Source organism: Aythya marila, assembly GCF_965140915.1.
Source record: "Aythya marila genome assembly, chromosome: W".
NCBI classification, from domain to species: Eukaryota; Metazoa; Chordata; class Aves; order Anseriformes; family Anatidae; genus Aythya; species Aythya marila.
In genome coordinates this window covers 11,467,179-11,485,893 of record NC_139081.1, presented here as the reverse complement: position 1 = coordinate 11,485,893, position 18,715 = coordinate 11,467,179, and positions in this window count along the sequence as shown.

The following is an 18,715-nucleotide window of genomic DNA, read 5'->3' as shown; positions in this document are numbered from 1 at the left end:
CCACCCAGGTCTCGCTGAATGGCAGCACAGCCTTCTGGCGTGTCGGCCACTCCTCCCAGCTTTGTATCATCGGCGTACTTGCGGAGGGTGGACACTATTCCCTCATCAAGGTCGTCGATGAAGATGTTGAACAAGACCGGACCCAGCACCGACCCCTGGGGAACACCGCTAGTCACAGATCTCCAGCCGGACTCTGCGCCACCGATCGCCACCCTCTGAGCTCGGCCAGTCAGCCAGTTCTCAACCCACCTTACCGTCCACTTGTCTATCCCACGCCTTCTCAGCTTTGCTAGCAGGATGTCGTGGGAGACAGTGTCAAAAGCCTTGCTAAAGTCAAGGTAGATGGCGTCCACTGCTCTCCCTCCATCAACCCAGCTGGTGATGCCATCATAGAAGGCTACAAGGTTGGTCGAGCACGATTTCCCCTTGGTGAATCCATGCTGACTACTCCTCATAACTTTCTTCTCTTCCAGTGGCTTGGAGATGGCATCCGGAACAAGCTGTTCCAACAGCTTTCCAGGGACAGAGGTGAGACTGACCTTTCCAAGAGCTCCACATCCTTCTTGTGCTGGGGGCCCCAGGCCTGCACGCAGTATTCCGGGTGGGGTCTCCCAAGAGCAGGGTAGAGGGGGAGAATCTCCTCCCTCTCCCTGCTGGTCACCCCTTTTTTAATGCAGCCCAGGACTTAGTTGGCCTTCCGGGCTGCAAGCGTGCGCTGCTGGCTCACGTCCAGCTTCTCGTCCATCAGGACCCCCAAGTCCTTCTCCGCGGGGCTGCTCTGAAGTTCTTCTTCTCCCAGCCTATAGAGATACCTAGGATTGCCCCAGCCCAAGGTCAACGCCTTGCACTTATGGCATCCCTTCCCTCTATTGTATCGACTGCACCGCTCAGCTTGGTGTCATCTGCAAACTTGCGCGATTCTGTCGTCTATGCCATTGCTAAGGGTGTTGAAGAGCACCGGTCCCGAGCCCGACCCCTGAGGGATGCCACTTGTGACCGGCCTCCGGCCAGAAATAGAGCCGTTGGCCACAACCCTTTGGCCGCGACCAGCCAACCAATTCTTTATCCACCCAACAGTCCATCCTTCAAAGCCCTACCTCTGCAATTTAGAGAGAAGAATGTGGTGAGGGACCACATCAAAGGCTTTGCTCGGTCCAGGTAGCATATCCTGTCCCAGGACTGGTTTCAGCCGTAAACCACAAACAGTTATGAAGAGAGATGTAGCTTTGTAAATATTTTTGTTGCCTTGGGTGAATTGGTGTCTGGTCACATTGATTGGCCCACGTGGTAGCTGGGAGATGGCCGACGGGGAGGACTGAGATGTTAAAGCTGCCTGTGGTTGCCTGCCCCCAGCCCCGTCCCCGTGGGCCATCCCGATGGCAGTAGCGCCCGCCTGGAAGCTCAAACTGAAGCGAGCGTATTCTGATGTCATTACCCTCCAAGCCTGTCAGAGAGGCAGAAGCGCTGTGGCCTCCTCAGGCAGGAACTGCACGTGTGGGGACGGCCGCGTCCCTGCCGCCGTGTCGGGCCAGTTTGAGCTCCGCTCTCCGTGCGGCTGCAGGGCACCACGGACCACGCTTGGGCAGCCTCGGGGGGCGCTGCCTAGTTTTCCAGAAGCTTCCTCCCCAGCTGAGCAGAAACCCAGTTGTGATGCGTCAGGGCTGAGCGCAGGCTTTGTATTCCTTCCCGCCACCCCCTGCACGGGAGGTGCAGCTTTCCCCCTCGGAAACACCAGCAGTTGAAGTGGGGCTCTCAGGGAAGGTTGTGGAGCAAGTTCTGAAAAGGTAAGGCCTGCCCTGGCAAAAGCGGGGATTTGCCTGCAGGGAGCAGCGCCCAAAAGCCACCAGCGCGTTTGGGGTGGAGCTGATAGGGTCATAAATAACGCTTGGGGCTACGAGCGTGAGGTCCCACATCTGGTCCGGGGCAATCCTAAGCACAAATCCAGGCTGGGCGGAGAATGGATTGAGAGCAGCTCTGAGGAGAAGGGCCTGGGGGCGTTGGTTGATGAGAAGCTCGTCAACCGGAGCCGGCAATGCAACGTGCGCTTGCAGCCCGGAAAGCCAACCGTATCCTGGGCCGCATCAAAAGGAGGGTGGCCGGCAGGTGGAGGGAGGTGATTCTCCCTCTCTGCTGCTGTGCTCTTGTGAGGCCCCACCTAGAGTAAGTACTGTGTTCAGCTCTGGGGTCCCCAGCACAAGAAGGACATGGACGTACTAGAAGGCGTCCAGAGGAGGGCCACGAAGATGACCGGGGGCTGGGGCACCTCTCCTAGGAAGGCAAGCTGAGGGAGTTGGGGTGGTTCGGCCTGGAGAAGAGAAGGCGCCGGGGAGACCTTGGAGGGGCCTTCCAGTACCTAAAGGGGGGGGGGCCCTACAGGAAAGCTGGGGAGGGACTCTTTGCCAGGGAGAGGAGCGATAGGGCCAGGAGTAATGGTTTTGAAGTCAGAGAGGGTAGACTTAGGTTGGATAGTTGGAAGCGATTCTTTCCTGAGAGGGGGGTGAGGCACTGGAACGGGTTGCCCAGAGAAGTGGTGGATGCCCTGTCCCTGGACGTGTTTAAGGCCAGGTTGGATGGGGCTTTGAGCAACCTGGTCTAGTGGAAGGTGTCCCTGCCCAGGGCGTGGGGAGGGGGGGTTGGAATTAGGTGATCTTTAAGTAAGGTCCGTGGATTACCCCCTCAGTGGGGAAACAGGGGAGGGTCCTGTCATCAAAAAGCATGTAAACTGTGTTTTGGAACTAGTAGGTGTGCTCTCCTGCTTGTGGGGCGCCCGCCATTGCAATCAATCGCGAGTAAATTACTACTTCACTGAGATCCTCGCCTGAGCCTAAGTTATTGGCTACGGAGTGTTTCTCGCAATTTGGGGGCTCGTCCGGGATCCAGTCACCTACCGGGGAGCCCCACCGCCGCAGCAGGAGGAAAGCATGCCCCGCTGATTTCAACGGTCCTGTGCATCGACGGTGGCGGTTCTGCGGAGAGCTGACAGGGCCCGAGACTGATTAAAGAGGCGGGATCCGTGAAGTACTGGGAAAGAGAAGAAGGTAGGCACTCCGGGTTTGCTAATTGATCCGGTAACTCTGTGCACAGACCAAGGTAAGAAATGTTAAGTATTGCCTTGGGGGTTGGGTGAGACTGCGTGATGTGTGATTGAGACGTACTTTTGTACGAAGCGAGTGTGGAGTCCTGATCCGCGGTTCCGTGGCTCCGTGAGGGGTGTGGCCGGAGACAGACAAAGCGTGAGATAAGGGAGAGAAAGGAAGAGTCTCGGGAAATTTGGTGTACGGTAAGCCCTTGCGCAGGGAAGTGCTTGGAAGTACACCAGGGAAACTTGGTGTACGGTAATCCTTGCACGGGGGAAGTGCTTGGAAGTACACCAGGGAATCTGGTAAATTCATAGGTGTGTGGTAGCCCTTGCACGGGGAAGTGCTTGGCAGTACACCCCCATTTTCCAGAATCAGAACGTTAGTGTGAGGTACCCTGCAGGAGGGAAATTTCTGTAGCAGCACGCTGACAAGGGCTAGGAAAAATGGGAAATATCCCTGGGGGAGTGCCTACCAACAGTTCTTCCTGAAGATTGATAAGAAATTGGAAACGTAATCCCAAAATTAGAGGAGATTGTAGAAGGGGAGAAAAAAAAATTAAATATTGTGTATCAGTCTGGACAAAAGAACCAATTAAGGAAACAGCAGTATTTTGGCCAAAATACGGGTCTGATGAAAATTCAGGCTTTACGTTTATGTGTAAACAATAAGCTTCCTTTTTCGGAGAAGGAGCCAAGTTATGCTCCCTATAATCCTAATATTGTACCCGTGGCAGCAGCAGTCACTCCAGGAAGGGAGACAGGGACTGTAGTTAACACTGTCCCTAAAGAAGGATCGTACTCTAGGCTCTGTCAAGAATTAGAACAAGGTAGAAGATATATTGAGAATTTTGCCTTCCCTGGCACTAACAGTACTAACACTAACAGTGTATCCTCTTAGGTGAACTACCCCCCCTCCTTAGCAGCAGAGAGGTTAGGACTTTTAAGAAGGAGAGGAAGTCTTTATTCGAGGACCCCAACAGCCTAGCTGAACAAATAGACCAGTTCCTAGGACCTGACTTATACTCTTGGGGGAGGGAATTATGCCTATAAGTATGTTGTTTACAGGGAAAGAGATGGGAATGATCAGGAGGAGAGCTGCTATACAAGAATGGGAAAGAGCTCATCCTCCGGGACCAGGGGTACTACCGGCAGAGCAGAAATACCCACTTGCCAATCCTGGCTGGAGTAAGGATAGTGTGCAACACAGAAATCATATGAGAGACTTGGGGTCAGAATGAGAAAGTACTTGGGGATGAGTCCCGAGGACCCGGTATCCCAAGGGCTCTTGAAAGTTCATTGTGTGATTAAAGCCTGGCAAGATATGCAGAAAATGCTCCAGAAGGTGGGGGGATGTAGTGAACAGTCACTGGGGGGCCCTCCTGCGGGAGGCCCTGGAGGTGTGTGTCCGGAGGGGAGATGAGAAGGAAAAGCAGAGAGCGAAACTAATGGTATTGACAGTGCAGCGGGTAGTGAGGCAGAGGGTTGGAGAAAGAGGAAGAAAATCTTCAGGGGGAGTCAGAGCCAGGATGGAAAGGAGAGGAAGAGAGATGAAGGAATGGCAGGCAAAGAAGGCTGCCTGTGTTGTGGCCTGAATCCTAGCAGGGACAGGCTTTGATAAGATGTTTTAAGTGTGACCAAGGATTCCCAGGGGATGCAATGTATGATTACATTGTACCAAGAAAAGACTGCCTGGGGAAATGAGGCCTGTAAGTCTCTCTTTGCTGTTCCTTGTGTGATAGCAACATCGCGGTTCCCCCTGCATTCTCTACAGCTATAGGTAACCATACAGCTTGCCTCTCACGGCAGGGTGTGAGTGCTACCCAGCATCTGGGAGAATTTGCCTTGTGCTACCAAGGACTTGATGGGAAACTGCTCAAGACTTGAGATCCCCACCCAGGGCAGATCTCTGGTGGTACGGTGGAGGGAAGATCTTACGGTCCACCCTACCATATAACTGGGGAGGCACTTGTGCGCTTGTTCGTTTAGCTATACCCTTCACCCTGGCATTTGAAAGAGAAACATCACAAATACCCAGAAGAAGTTAAAGAAGCTTAGGAGTATCATTCGATGACAGAGTATACGTAGATTCTATTGGGGTGCCTAGAGGAGTTTCCGATGAACAGAAAGCCAGGAATCAAATTGCTGTAGGGTTTGAGTCACTGTTCTGGTGGGTAACGATCGATAAGAATGTGGATTGGATTAATTATATTTATTCTAATCAGCAGAGAGTCATAAATTATACAAGGGATGCGATGAGAGGAATTGCCGAACAACTAGATGGCACCAGCAAACTGGCTTGGGAAAACAGAACATCATTAGGTATGATGCTCGCGGAGGAAGGAGGTGGGGGGTGTGTGTGTGATACTGAGCAACCATTGTTGCACTCTTACACCCAGCAATACTGCCCCAGATGGCTCAGTAACTAGAGCATTGCAAGGGCTTACCACCCTTGCCAGTGAATTGGCAGAAAAAGTAGGCATATTTACATCCTTGATCGTAGTTGTAGGAGTTTTGACAGCCATTGGTTGCTGCATTATCCCCCGTGTAAGAGGACTAGTACAGTGGTTAACTGAAACCGCACTATTGAAACAAATGACCATGGAGCCACCACCTTACTCAGATAAGGTGATAATGAGGAGATGGAAAGCAAAGAAAGCGAAGGAGAAGACGAAATCTACCAAATTACACCTTAGAGAAAGGTCTTTCAAAAATCAACGGTTTATAAAAAAGAAAAGGGGGGAATTGTCATTTATAACAGTTGGGGGCTCGTCTGGGATGGCTTTGGTTCCTGAATTCTGATTTGATCTAGGAGAGGCGCCTCACCATTTGGTGGCTCCTGTTCGAGTCAGGTCGGGACTAATGGCATCTTGAACCTGAATAAAGGTAAGCAAAGAATTTGATTTTGTTACGAGCTCCCTTGCCGGCTGCAGCACTGTATTTTGCCCGTAATTCTGCGCGCGAAGATCCGAACGAAGACGACGGAGTCGTAAGCATTTAAGGCGTATACCGTTTGGTTGGGTGGGATTCGGTTGCCTGCGTGTGTAAGAGTGTGACTGAGACGGAACTTAGTTCCGAAGCGAGTGTGGAGGTCTTCTAACCGCGGCTCCAGTCTCCCGCGAGGGACTTGGCCGGTGAAGGACCGAAGCGATTCCTATAGGATTCGTGGGTGGGTGATAGGTCCTGAACCCCCTGCAAGACACTCTTACTAAGGTAACCAAGGGCTGTGGGAATTGCCATAGTAAAATTCCTAGATGGGTCAGACAGAACTGAAGACCAAGGACCAGAAGAAAGGGAGCAAATTACCAGACATACCACCAGAAAGTCCATTAGGAATAATGATTAGCGGACGCCCCTAGGTGCAGCCTGAGTGTTTTGCTCGGAGGGGACTCCGCTCTCGGCCGCTCACCGCAGGAGCAGACAAAGGCCTCCTGAAGCTGCGGACAAGCGGTATGTTTTCAGCTGCTGGAGGGATACTAACTGGAGTGTTAATAATTGTATGTCTTATTCTTAAACGTGCAGGTATTTTGTGTTGAAAGCGTTTGTGTAAGGGTTTGAAACCAAGTGGAATGAGTCACTCCACGAAGAACACAGTCAGAGGCAATACTTGTTTGGTTGGTTATCATTCTAAATTATATTCTTGTGGTATGAATGAGATGTGCTAGAGGCCTCTCTGTGTGATTGCATGATTGTGCTGTGGGAGTGAGACGCAGCGTCGCTGCGAAGCGAGTGCGGAGTTCCGATCCGCGGTTCCGTGTTCTCCGTGAGGGGAGCGGCCGGAGACGAGCGAAGTGCGTGACAGACTGAAAAGAAGTGCTGTTTTATCCAAGTGTTGATTGGTGGTGCCCAATATGTGGGCCTGGCAGTGTATCTTGTGATCCTATTTTTGCTCTTAAATGCTTTGAGTGTGACAAGAAAAAAGGCGGGAGCATTATCTAAGTAACTAACAGTTTAGAAGCCTTGGTGTATTTGCTGTGGTGTTTGGTCAGTTTCCCAAGTACTGGAGAGGGGGAGGGGGCTGACTGATTATCGAAGTGGTAGAACGGAGAGAGTCATTTCTTTGGTGGTTCGGGTTTGAGCCCTGGGAATCCGGTAAGAAGGGGGAGAGTGAATTTATTTAGGCCTCAATACCTTTTTAAAGCCCCCATATTGACGGATACACAGGAGTGATCCCTTGTTTTGTATGGGCTTACTAAGAAAGTGCATGAGAAAAATCGGCATTCGGCTTGAAATTCGGTCCTGTTGAAATGTAAATTTTGTGGAAAAGGTGGTCATGTTCGTCTAGAAGACGGAAGGCTGAGTGCTTCAGCTCTTTTCCTGAAGTTCCGTGGATTTATGATTGGAACGGGGCTCCTTAATAATCTGAAATAGTAAAGTTTGTATGCGGGAAGAAGCATTTAATCCCAGAGAACTGGGACATTTGGGAAGAAGATTAGGAAAAGATAGTAAAAAGGTTTGCGTGGAAATTGAAACAAAGGGCGGCAACTAATAAGGAACAGTAATAAATAAATAAAAGGGAATGGAAAATCAAAGAAATGAGTAATATCCAAAACAAAGACGTTTTAAAGAAAGCCTCCTTGGGCGCATATTGGCACATTCGAAGGATATTGTTAGAACTTGGAGCGCAGAAAGGAAGAGGACTTCCACTAAGTATTGCAATCAGTGGTGGCCACTACATAAGCTAAATGGCCACTTTATGGATCAGTCGACTGTAACACTATCTTGCAACTAATGTTTTTGAGGAGAGAAGGAAAATAGGATGAAGTGTAGTATACTGATACGTTGTTTCAGCATCTTAGAGAGAAAAGGAGTGGAATTAATTGGCCCTTGACTGAGCCTTTGGTGTTGGCATGAGAAAAGTACAGGCTGGAGAAAGATAAAAGGAAGTGTTAAAAGAGTTGTGGACGGTGTTAAAGGTGTGGCATGTAGTATTTAACAGAGCTGTTTGAAGTTGAATGAGCAGGGAAAGAGGATGTAGGAATGTTAATAGTTCTGCCTCAACAGGAGGCTGTGATCTCAAAATCACCGGTGTGAGCCCTTTGGGGCAGAGGGACCATGATGGGTCCGAGAGAGTTGTCATGGAAACAGAAGGGCAGCTAACTCTTAAAACAACCTGAGTTTATGAGTGAGCTCAGATTGCCGATGGGACCGCTCAGGGAACTGTTGACAATTGCATTCCCCTGACCGACCCCCCACTGAGACTATAGCCACCCCAGAAATAATGAACGGTAAATACCAAAATCTGGTTAAATTGGGAATGGAGAATCAGTTCCAACAAGGTCCAAAAGAAACCCCTATGGAACTTTTGGACCAACTTTGAAATGCAATGGAAAACAAAACAAAACAAACAAACAAACAAACAAAACTGGAGAAAATAGGGGCTAAGTTAGAACAAGGAAAATGGACGGTGCCAGACAGGCGAGAGATACTGCCAAAAGCTTACGCGAAGCAAATATTGGGATGTTTGCATGCACAAACACATTGGGGTACACAGGTGTTAACTGATCATTTGCTAAAACAGTTTGGTTACGTGTTTTTTTTTTTTTTTGAAATAGCAAAGCAAATTACACCACGTTGCTTACCTTGTCAGAAGATAAATAAGAAAGTGTTTCGACAAGCAGCCACGGGAGGGAGAAAAACAGCTTATGGGCCTTCCGAGAGAGTACAAGTTGATTTCACTGAATTGCCCAAGGTAGGGAGGATAAAATATCTATTGGTAATAGTAGATCATTTAACGCAATGGGTAGAAGCTTATCCCGTAGCATGAGCTACAGCACAAATGGTGGTAAAAATTCTATTAGAACACCTGATACCTAAATATGGGATAATCCAGTACATTGACTCTGCTCAGGACACACACCTTACTTCTAAAATAATAAAAGTATTCTGTCAATCATTGGGTATTCAGTGGGAATACCATACTCCGTGGCACCCACAAAGCTCGGGGAAAGTAGAAATCATTGAATTGAATTGAATCAAACAATAAAACAACAATTGGCTAAATCAATGATCGAGACACAAATGCCCTGGATGAAATGCTTACCATTGGCACTTCTAAACATAAGAACTAAACCACACAGTGAGACTGGATTATCGCCATATGAAATGTTATATGGTATGCCTTATTCTCAAGGGATGCCTCTAGGCAACAATGTAGTTGAGGGTCGTAGCATCCAGAAATATATAATTACTATTGGAAGGAGATTACAAGAGCTAAGAGAAATTGGAGTGATGGCTCAAACACCACCTTTAGGATTTGCTATTCATAAGATAGAACCAGGAGACAAGGTCTTAATAAAAACCTGGAGGGAAGAATCATTGAACCCCCGATGGGAGGGACCGTACCTTGTTTTACTTACTACTGAAACAGCTGTGAGAACAGCAGAAAGGGGTTGGACCCATGCATCCAGGGTAAAAGGACCAATAAATACCAAAACTTGGAGGGTTGAGTCCGCTCCTGGGGAACTGAAATTAAAGCTAAAGAAGAACTAATGTTCTGGCAATAAGGCTCTGCATAAATTAAGGATGCCAGAAGAAGGGGACGAGCCTGAAGGGAAGAAAGGGAGAAGGCAAGACCGGGGCAGGACTCTCCACTGCGGTGTGTATGGTCTACCGAGGGAGGCAACCCCTATGGGTATTGACTGCCGAGTGAGAGGGCCTCGACCGGACTTCTCCCGCACTAAGGTTAGGTTGTCCCGAGAAAATAACATAAGAACCTTTTTTTTAAACCCATATAAAATTGTGATTTGTTTTCCAGGAGCTGGATCACGCCGACAGGCTGAACTGAATGGTAACACAAGCCCCAATCGACCCTGAAAGCGGGCCCAACCCCTTGATTGAAGGCGTCTTGCCTATTATGATCTGTGAGGAATGTTTTAACCATTCGTGTCAATGGAGAGCTTGAAGGAAAATGTATTCGTATGTTCTTTCCTTGAAGTCTCTGATACCTGGGGGTTTCAGAACAACTGCTAACTGTTCTGGCTTCTGAACGGGACACTATGCAAGCCCCTGATATCTGGCCAGGAGATTAAGGAGAAGGGAAAAGCTGAAGGACGGCTAAAAGACAAAGCTCGCAGGGAACGCTGTGCAAGCTTTTGACATGCAGCCAAGGAGTACAAAGAAGAAGGACAAAAAAAAAAAAGCCGGAGGGGAAGGCTATGAGCCTTCATCATGGAAGACCCCCAGAGGGACCACCAGAGACTGATACGCATGCTCCAGTAGGAGGGTTCAGATTCCGGAACTAATTATAATAATTCCCTTGTGTTGTGTTTTTTTTTTTTTTTTTTTTTTTTTAGAAATAGTAATGAATATGTATTAGTCTAGGAGCATAAAAAATCAGCATCTTGATGTAACGGGTGTGCGACTAGGTGGAGCGGAGACTCCCGGCGCACCCAGCGCTGTTTGCTTACCTCTATTCTTTTAATAAATTGTAAACTTTGATTATAGTCCTCTTTTGGGACTGAGCTATTTATAACAACTTGGGGGCTCGTCCGGGATGGTTTTGGTTCCTGGATTTTAATCTAGGAGAGGCGCCCCACCATTTGGTGGCTCCTGTCCGGAACCAATGCCATTTGAACCTGAATAAAGGTAAGCAAAGATTTTGTTTTTGTTATGAGCTCCCTTGCCGGCTGCAGCATTGTTTTTGCCCGTAATTCTGCGCGTGAAGATCTGGACGAAGACGACAGAGTCGTAAGTGTTTAAGGCGTATACCGTTTGGTTGGGTGGGATTCGGTTGCCTGCGTGTGTGTAAGAGTGTGACTGAGACGGAACGTAGTTCCGAAGCGAGTGCGGAGGTCTTCTAACCGATAAGCAAATATTGGGACGTTTGCATGCGCAAACACATTGGGGTACACAGGTGTTAAGTGATCATTTACTAAAAGAATTTGGTTGCATTGTTGTTTTTTTTTTTGTTTTTGTTTTTGTTTTTTTTTTTTTTAAATAGCAAAGCCAATTACACCACGTTGCTTAACTTGTCAGAAGATAAATAAGAAAGTGTTTCGACAAGCAGCCACGGGAGGGAGAAAAACAGCTTATGGGCCTTCTGAGAGAGTACAAGTTGATTTCACTGAATTGCCCAAGGTAGGGAGGATAAAGTATGTATTGGTAATAGTAGATCATTTAATGCAATGGGTAGAAGCTTATCCCGTAGCACGAGCTACGGCACAAATGGTGGCAAAAATTTTATTAGAACACCTGATACCTAGATATGGGATAATACAGTACATTGGTTCTGATCAGGGCACACACTTTACTTCTAAAATAATAAGATTATTATGTCAATCATTGGGTATTCAGTGGGAATATTCTAAGTGGTATTGGAATATTCTAAGTGGTATTCTTTATCTGCTAGATTATTTCCTCTGGTGTGGTAATCTAATTAGGTATTCAGTGGGAAAATTCTAAGGAGAATCTCCATCCTTTACTGGATGCGGGGGGGAAACCTTGTTACAAAAGATGAGGAAAAGGTGGAGGTGCTTATGCCTTCTTTGCCTCAGTCTTTAGCGGCAATACCGGTTGTTCTCTGGATACCCAGTACCCTGAGCTGGCAGAAGGGGATGGGGGGCTGAATGTGGCCCTCACTATCCACGAAGAAATGGTTGGTGACCTGGTACGGCACTTGGATGCGCGCAAGTCGATGTGGCCGGATGGGATCCACCCGAGGGTACTGAGAGAACTGGCAGAGGAGCTGGCCAAGGCGCTTACCATCATTTATCAACAGTCCTGGCTATCGGGGGAGGTCCCAGTTGACTGGCGGCTAGCAAATGTGACGCCCATCTACAAGAAGGGCCGTAGGGCAGACCCGGGCAACTATAGGCCTGTCAGTTTGACCTCAGTGCCAGGGAAGCTCATGGAGCAGATTATCTTGAGAGTCATCACGCGGCACTTGCAGGGCAAGCAGGCGATCAGGCCCAGTCAGCATGGGTTTCTGAAAGGCAGGTCCTGCTTGACGAGCCTGATCTCCTTCTATGACAAAGTGACGCGCTTGGTGGATGAGGGAAAGGCTGTGCATGTGGTCTACCTTGACTTCAGCAAGGCTTTTGACACCGTTTCCCACAGCATTCTCCTCAAGAAACTGGCTGCTCTTGGCTTGGACTGGCGCACGCTTCGTTGGGTTAGAAACTGGCTGGATAGCCGGGCCCAAAGAGTCGTGGTAAATGGAGTCAAATCCAGTTGGAGGCCGGTTACTAGTGGTGTTCCCCAGGGCTCGGTGCTGGGGCCAGTCCTCTTTAATATCTTCATCGATGATCTGGATGAGGGCATTGAGTGTACCCTCAGTAAGTTCGCAGATGACACCAAGCTAGGCGCGTGTGTCGATCTGCTCGAGGGTAGGAAGGCTCTGCAGGAGGATCTGGATAGGCTGGACCGATGGGCTGAGGGCCTTGTTGAACTTCATGCAGTTGACAAGTGCCGGGTCCTGCACCTGGGGCGCAATAACCCCAAGCAGAGCTACAGGCTGGGAGAGGAATGGTTGGAAAGCTGCCAGGCGGAGAAGGACCTGGGAGTATTGGTTGATAGTTGGCTGAATATGAGCCAGCAGTGTGCTCAGGTGGCCAAGAAGGCCAACGGCATCCTGGCTTGTATAAGAAGCAGTGTGGCCAGCAGGGCTAGGGAAGTGATCGTCCCCCTGTACTCGGCTCTGGTGAGGCCGCACCTCGAGTAGTGTTCAGTTTTGGGCCCCTCGCTACAAGAAGGACATCGAGGCGCTTGAGCGAGTCCAGAGAAGGGCGACGAAGCTGGTGAGGGGTCTGGAGAACAAGTCCTACGAGGAGCGGCTGAGGGAGCTGGGCTTGTTCAGCCTGGAGAAGAGGAGGCTCAGGGGCGACCTTATCGCTCTCTATAGGTACCTCAAGGGAGGCTGTAGCGAGGTGGGGGTTGGTCTGTTCTCCCATGTGCCTGGTGACAGGTCGAGGGGGAACGGGCTAAAGTTGCGCCAGGGGAGTTTTAGGTTGGATGTTAGGAAGAACTTCTTTACCGAAAGGGTTGTTAGACATTGGAACAGGCTGCCCAGGGAAGTGGTGGAGTCACCATCCCTGGAAGTCTTTAAAAGACGTTTAGATGTAGAGCTTAGGGATATGGTTTAGAGGGGACTGTTAGTGTTAGGTCAGAGGTTGGACGCGATGATCTTGAGGTCTCTTCCAACCTAGAAATTCTGTGATTCTGTGAATATCATACTCCGTGGCACCCACAAAGCTCAGGGAAAGTAGAAAGATTGAATCAAACAATAAAACAACAATTGGCTAAATCAATGATCGAGACACAAATGCCCTGGATGAAATGCTTACCATTGGCACTTCGAAACATAAGAACTAAACCACACAGTGAGACTGGATTATCGCCATATGAAATGTTATATGGTATGCCTTATTCTCAAGGGATGCCTCTAGGCAACAATGTAGTTGAGGGTCGTAGCATCCAGAAATATATAATTACTATTGGAAGGAGATTACAAGAGCTAAGAGAAATTGGAGTGATGGCTCAAACACCACCTTTAGGATTTGCTATTCATAAGATAGAACCAGGAGACAAGGTCTTAATAAAAACCTGGAGGGAAGAATCATTGAACCCCCCGATGGGAGGGACCGTACCTTGTTTTACTTACTACTGAAACAGCTGTGAGAACAGCAGAAAGGGGTTGGACCCGCACATCCAGAATAAAAGGACCAGTAACTACCGAAACTTGGAGGGTTGAGTCCGCTCCTGGGGAACTGAAATTAAAGCTAAAAAAGAACTAATGTTCTGGCAATAAGGCTCTGCATAAATTAAGGATGCCAGAAGAAGGGGACGAGCCTGAAGGGAAGAAAGGGAGAAGGCAAGACCGGGGCAGGACTCTCCACTGCGGTGTGTATGGTCTACCGAGGGAGGCAACCCCTACGGGTATTGACTGCCGAGTGAGAGGGCCTCGACCGGACTTCTCCCGCACTAAAGCCAGGTTGTCCCAGGAAAAAGAAACAAACAAGCAAGCAAAGATATGTGTATATAATAAATAAGATTTTTTTTTAACCTATTGTAATTAGTTTCCCAGGAGCTGGATCACCCTCAAAGGCTGAACAGTAACCCAAGCTCAAATAGATCCTGGAAGTGGGCCCAACCCCTTGATTGAAGGCGTTTCTCACATCCCCACGATACCCCCTGGACGACGCAGAAAGATGTTATACTTCCTGGTACTATTTTTACAAGGGCAATTAAGCCATTGGAATAACTTTTTCATTCTGGGGGAGGAAGTGGCCAAGGCTTTTAACCTTAGCAATTGCTGGGTTTGTGGGGGACCAGGGGGAGCTGAAAGTTGGCCCTGGGTAGCTGGCCCGGTTGAACCTAAGCGGTGGGTTAGTAATTTGAGTGAAGTTCATAATGGTACACAATTCTGGAAAGAGGAAGAAGGCCCGTGGCAATTGCACTCGTCAGAGAAAGGTATATACTGTTTAAACAGAACAGGAACAGTAAAGGTGGGAAAAAGCATTTGTAAATGGGCTCTATCTCCTGGGTATGAATGTACTGATCCTGAATGTGGACCTATAAACTGTACAGCAAGTAAAGGAAATGGAATGCTAGGCATGTCCAGCTGAAAAACGGGACTTGGCTGAAATGCTCATATAAGATATTTTTGGACCTGGATGTGAAGCCATGGCAAGAGCACAATCAAAGGGACAATTCGACGTTCAAATCCTGAGTTGTCAGCGTGATAACACCACTAGGGAGCAGCATGTGGTAAGAGTCTACCGCTGGAGGTGGCAAAATGAGCATGGGACACAAGTGTTCTTTAAACATTTCTGGTCAGCTCGTAATATGACAAGTCGTGAAGGAGAACTTAGTCGTCATTGTGAGTGGGAATCTAGTGCGGGAGCTTGGAGGTGTATATATATATGAGTACTAATGGGGCAAACATTGTAACAGGACCGCTTGGTAACGGAAACACTTTGTATTTTCACGCCCCAAGGAATAAAAGAGAATGGGACGGTCCTTTTCCAAATGGGACGTGGGCTCTAAAGGGACATTATTGGGTGTGTGGCAAACAGGCCTATAAAAGGCTACCAAAGGACTGGTCAGGAATATGCTATGTGGGGTACATAAGGCCCTTGTCCTTTTTATTGTCACAAATACAAGGAAATCACTTAGGAATAAAATTATATGATGATCTGAATAGAGAAAAACGATCTATTGATGCTTCCTTAGCCGGAGGTAGTGCTCAAAAATGGAGAGAAAATGAATGGCCCCCTGAAAGAATCATACAGTATTATGGACCAGCTACCTGGAACCCGAATGAGGTAATATCTGGAGCCCGAGAACCTATTTATAATTTGAATCGAATAATTAGGTTGCAAGCTGTCCTCGAAATAATAACCAATCAAACAGCGACAGCTTTGGATCTTTTAGCTGACCAGTCCACCCAGATGAGGAATGCTATTTTTCAACATAGAATGTTGTTCTGCTATTTACTAGCAGAAGGGGGGGGTGGGGTGTGGAAAACTAAATGATTCTAATTGTTGCTTACAAATTGACGATAATGGGAAAGTGGTTAAACAGATAACAAAAGAAATTAGAAAATTGGCCCACGTCCCAGCACAAACTTGGAAGGGTATGGATTGGGATTTATTTTCATGGCTGCCTGGTGGACCATGGGTTAAAAGGATGTTATTTTTATTTTTATGTGCTGTAATGATGTTATTATTCATACCTTGTATGATACCTTGCTTTACATTATTGATGCGCCGGATGATAAATAGTACATTTGTAATGACTTCATTAAAAAAGGAAGGGGATATGTCAATTATGCTGCTTAAGAATTGGACCTTCCGAGAACGGACTGATGAAATCCAGTTATTAATGACAAAAGTTGAAAAAGAGACACGAATTGAGGATATTAAAAAGAAGATAAGGGATTGTGAGGAATGTTTTAACAATGCGTGTCAATAGAGAGCTTGAAGGAAAATGTATTCGTATGTTCTTTCCTTGAAGTCTCTGGTACCTGGGGGTTCCAGAACAACTGCTAACTGTTCTGGCTTCTGAACGGGACACTATGCAAGCCCCTGATATCTGGCCAGGAGATTAAGGAGAAGGGAAAAGCTGAAGGACGGCTAAAAGACAAAGCTCGCAGGGAACGCTGTGCAAGCTTTTGACGTGCAGCCAAGGAGTACAAAGAAGAAGGACGAGAAAAAAAAAAAGCCGGAGGGGAAGGCTATGAGCCTTCATCATGGAAGACCCCCAGAGGGACCACCAGAGACTGATACGCATGCTCCAGTAGGAGGGTTCAGATTCCGGAACTAATTATAATAACTCCGTTGTGGTTTGGTTTTTTTTTTAGAAATAGTAATGAATATGTATTGGTCTAGGAGCATAAAAAATCAGCATCTTGATGTAACGGGTGTGCGACTAGGTGGAGCGGAGACTCCCGGCGCACCCAGCGCTGTTTGCTTACCTCTATTCTTTTAATAAATTGTAAACTTTGATTATAGTCCTCTTTTGGGACTGAGCTACTTATGACATGATCCAGCTATGTGGGCAGAAGACGGATCCTGGGGCTATAGGACCCCAATATATATGCTTAATAGAATAATTAGGTTACAAGCTGTAATAGAAATAGTTGTAAATAAAACCGGAGATGCACTCGGATTAATTGCAAAGCAAAATACTAAGATGAGGGCTGCTTTGTATCAAAATCGCTTAGCTTTGGATTATTTGCACAAGAAGGAGAAGTCTGTGGAAAATTTAACCTTAGTAATTGCTGTTTTATAGATTGGTGATGAAGGTGTTTCTTCCTAGTAGCTGGTAGAATGCTATGTTTTGGGCTTAGGATGAGAAGAGTGCTGATAACATGCTGATGTTTTAATTGTTGCAGAGCAGTGCTTACACCAAGCCAAGGACGTTTCAGCTTCTCACTCTGTCCTGCCAGCGAGCAGGCTGGGGGTGCAGCAAGATCTGGGAGGAGGGCCGGACTGCTCTGGGTTAGGGTGGGCATTGGACAGCGGGTGGTGAGCAATTGCATTGTGCATCACTTTCTCACGGGGTTTTTCTCACGGGGGCTGCCACTGCAGTTTCCCACTCCCACACCCCTCACCCCCCCCCCCCCGAACTTTGCCATCAAACCCAATACACTGGGGAACAGCTAAGTCATTACTGACTTGTAAAGCATCAGGGATTAAATTAACTAATGAAACCCTAAATGTGATGGGGGTAGAAGGTACTGGGATAACAGTGCCATTTTTGGGGAATACTAAGCTGAGACCAGGGGATAAAATGATCACTGGGCAATTATTGTATGTATCCAAGGCAGAAACTAACTTGTTGGGAAGGGATTTGATGATTAAATTGGGCATTCAAATAGTAAATTGTTAGACTGGAATAACAGTGTTATTAATGGAGTGCTCTCAGGCCCTGAGAGCAAACGTATATTCACCTCTGACTGGAAAGACTCTGAAATGGGGGTGGAAGCAACAATATAGGTGGACAATTTTACCTCAGGGGTTTACAGGGCCACCTATCTATTTGGGTAAATTCTAAAAAAGGTTTTGGAGCAATTACAACCTCCCAAGGAGGTATTAACGTTACAAATATGTGGATCATTTTAAGGAAAATCGATACTCCCTGATGGGAGAGAAATGCTGAATAAAGTGATAATGAGGCAAATATTAACTGTTTTACATCAGAAGAGTCACTGGGAGGTGCAAGCAATGTGTGATGTTGTTCTAAGAAAGCATGTCTGCGTAGGAATATATACTTTAGGGAAGCACACATGCAGAGGATGTACTATGTGTCAAAAGGTAAATAAAAAGGTCTTCTGTAACCTATCTTGAGGGGGACGGGAGCCAGGGCTTTGACCTTTCCAAAATATACAGGTAGACTTTACTGAGTTACTTGTTTGTCCTAATTGACCACGTGACTGAATGGGTGTAAAGCTTTACTGCAAGGATTAAAGCAGGCCTTAGAGATTGAGTGGGATTTTCACAGCCCCTGGCACCCCTCCTCTTCTGGAAAGGTAGAGCGAATGAATGGTGAAATTAAGAAACAACTAACAAAACTTATGCTGGAAACTAAGGCTTCTTGGGTAAAATGCTTACCCCTTGCACTGTTAAACATATGGACGCAGTCCAGAACTGATGTAGGAATTTCTCCTTTTGAAATGCTATATGGTATGCCCTATGACTTGGAATTGCCACTTGATCACCCTCAATTCTAATTAAGACTTGGAAAGAGACTTTTTTTAACACCACGATGGGGAAGGCCCCTATGTTGTTTTGCTTACTACAGAAACAGCCGTCCGGACTGCGGAGAAAGGATGGACACATGCCAGCCGTGTTAAAGGACCCATCTGTGACAAGAAGTGGGAGATCGCTCCAGGAAACAAAGACCTGAAGCTCACATTGCGACGAACTCGATAGGTACCGTGGGTTAAGGTAGAGGCTCTCCCCTGAAGAACACTACTGCTGCCGAGAAGAACTAAAACCTCGTAGTTGGCTGCAACCCAACTGACGAGTGAGGCAGAGGAGTGAATAAGTGGGGAAAGACATGGGCCTCAGCCATTCCTATCAGTATTTGGGGGTTCTCGCAGTGATTTCATCCTGCGTAGCGACTCAACACCACCCCCACCAACCTTTTAAATGGACTTTAAGTCGATTCGAAGATCAACAGGTTATTGCAACCCAG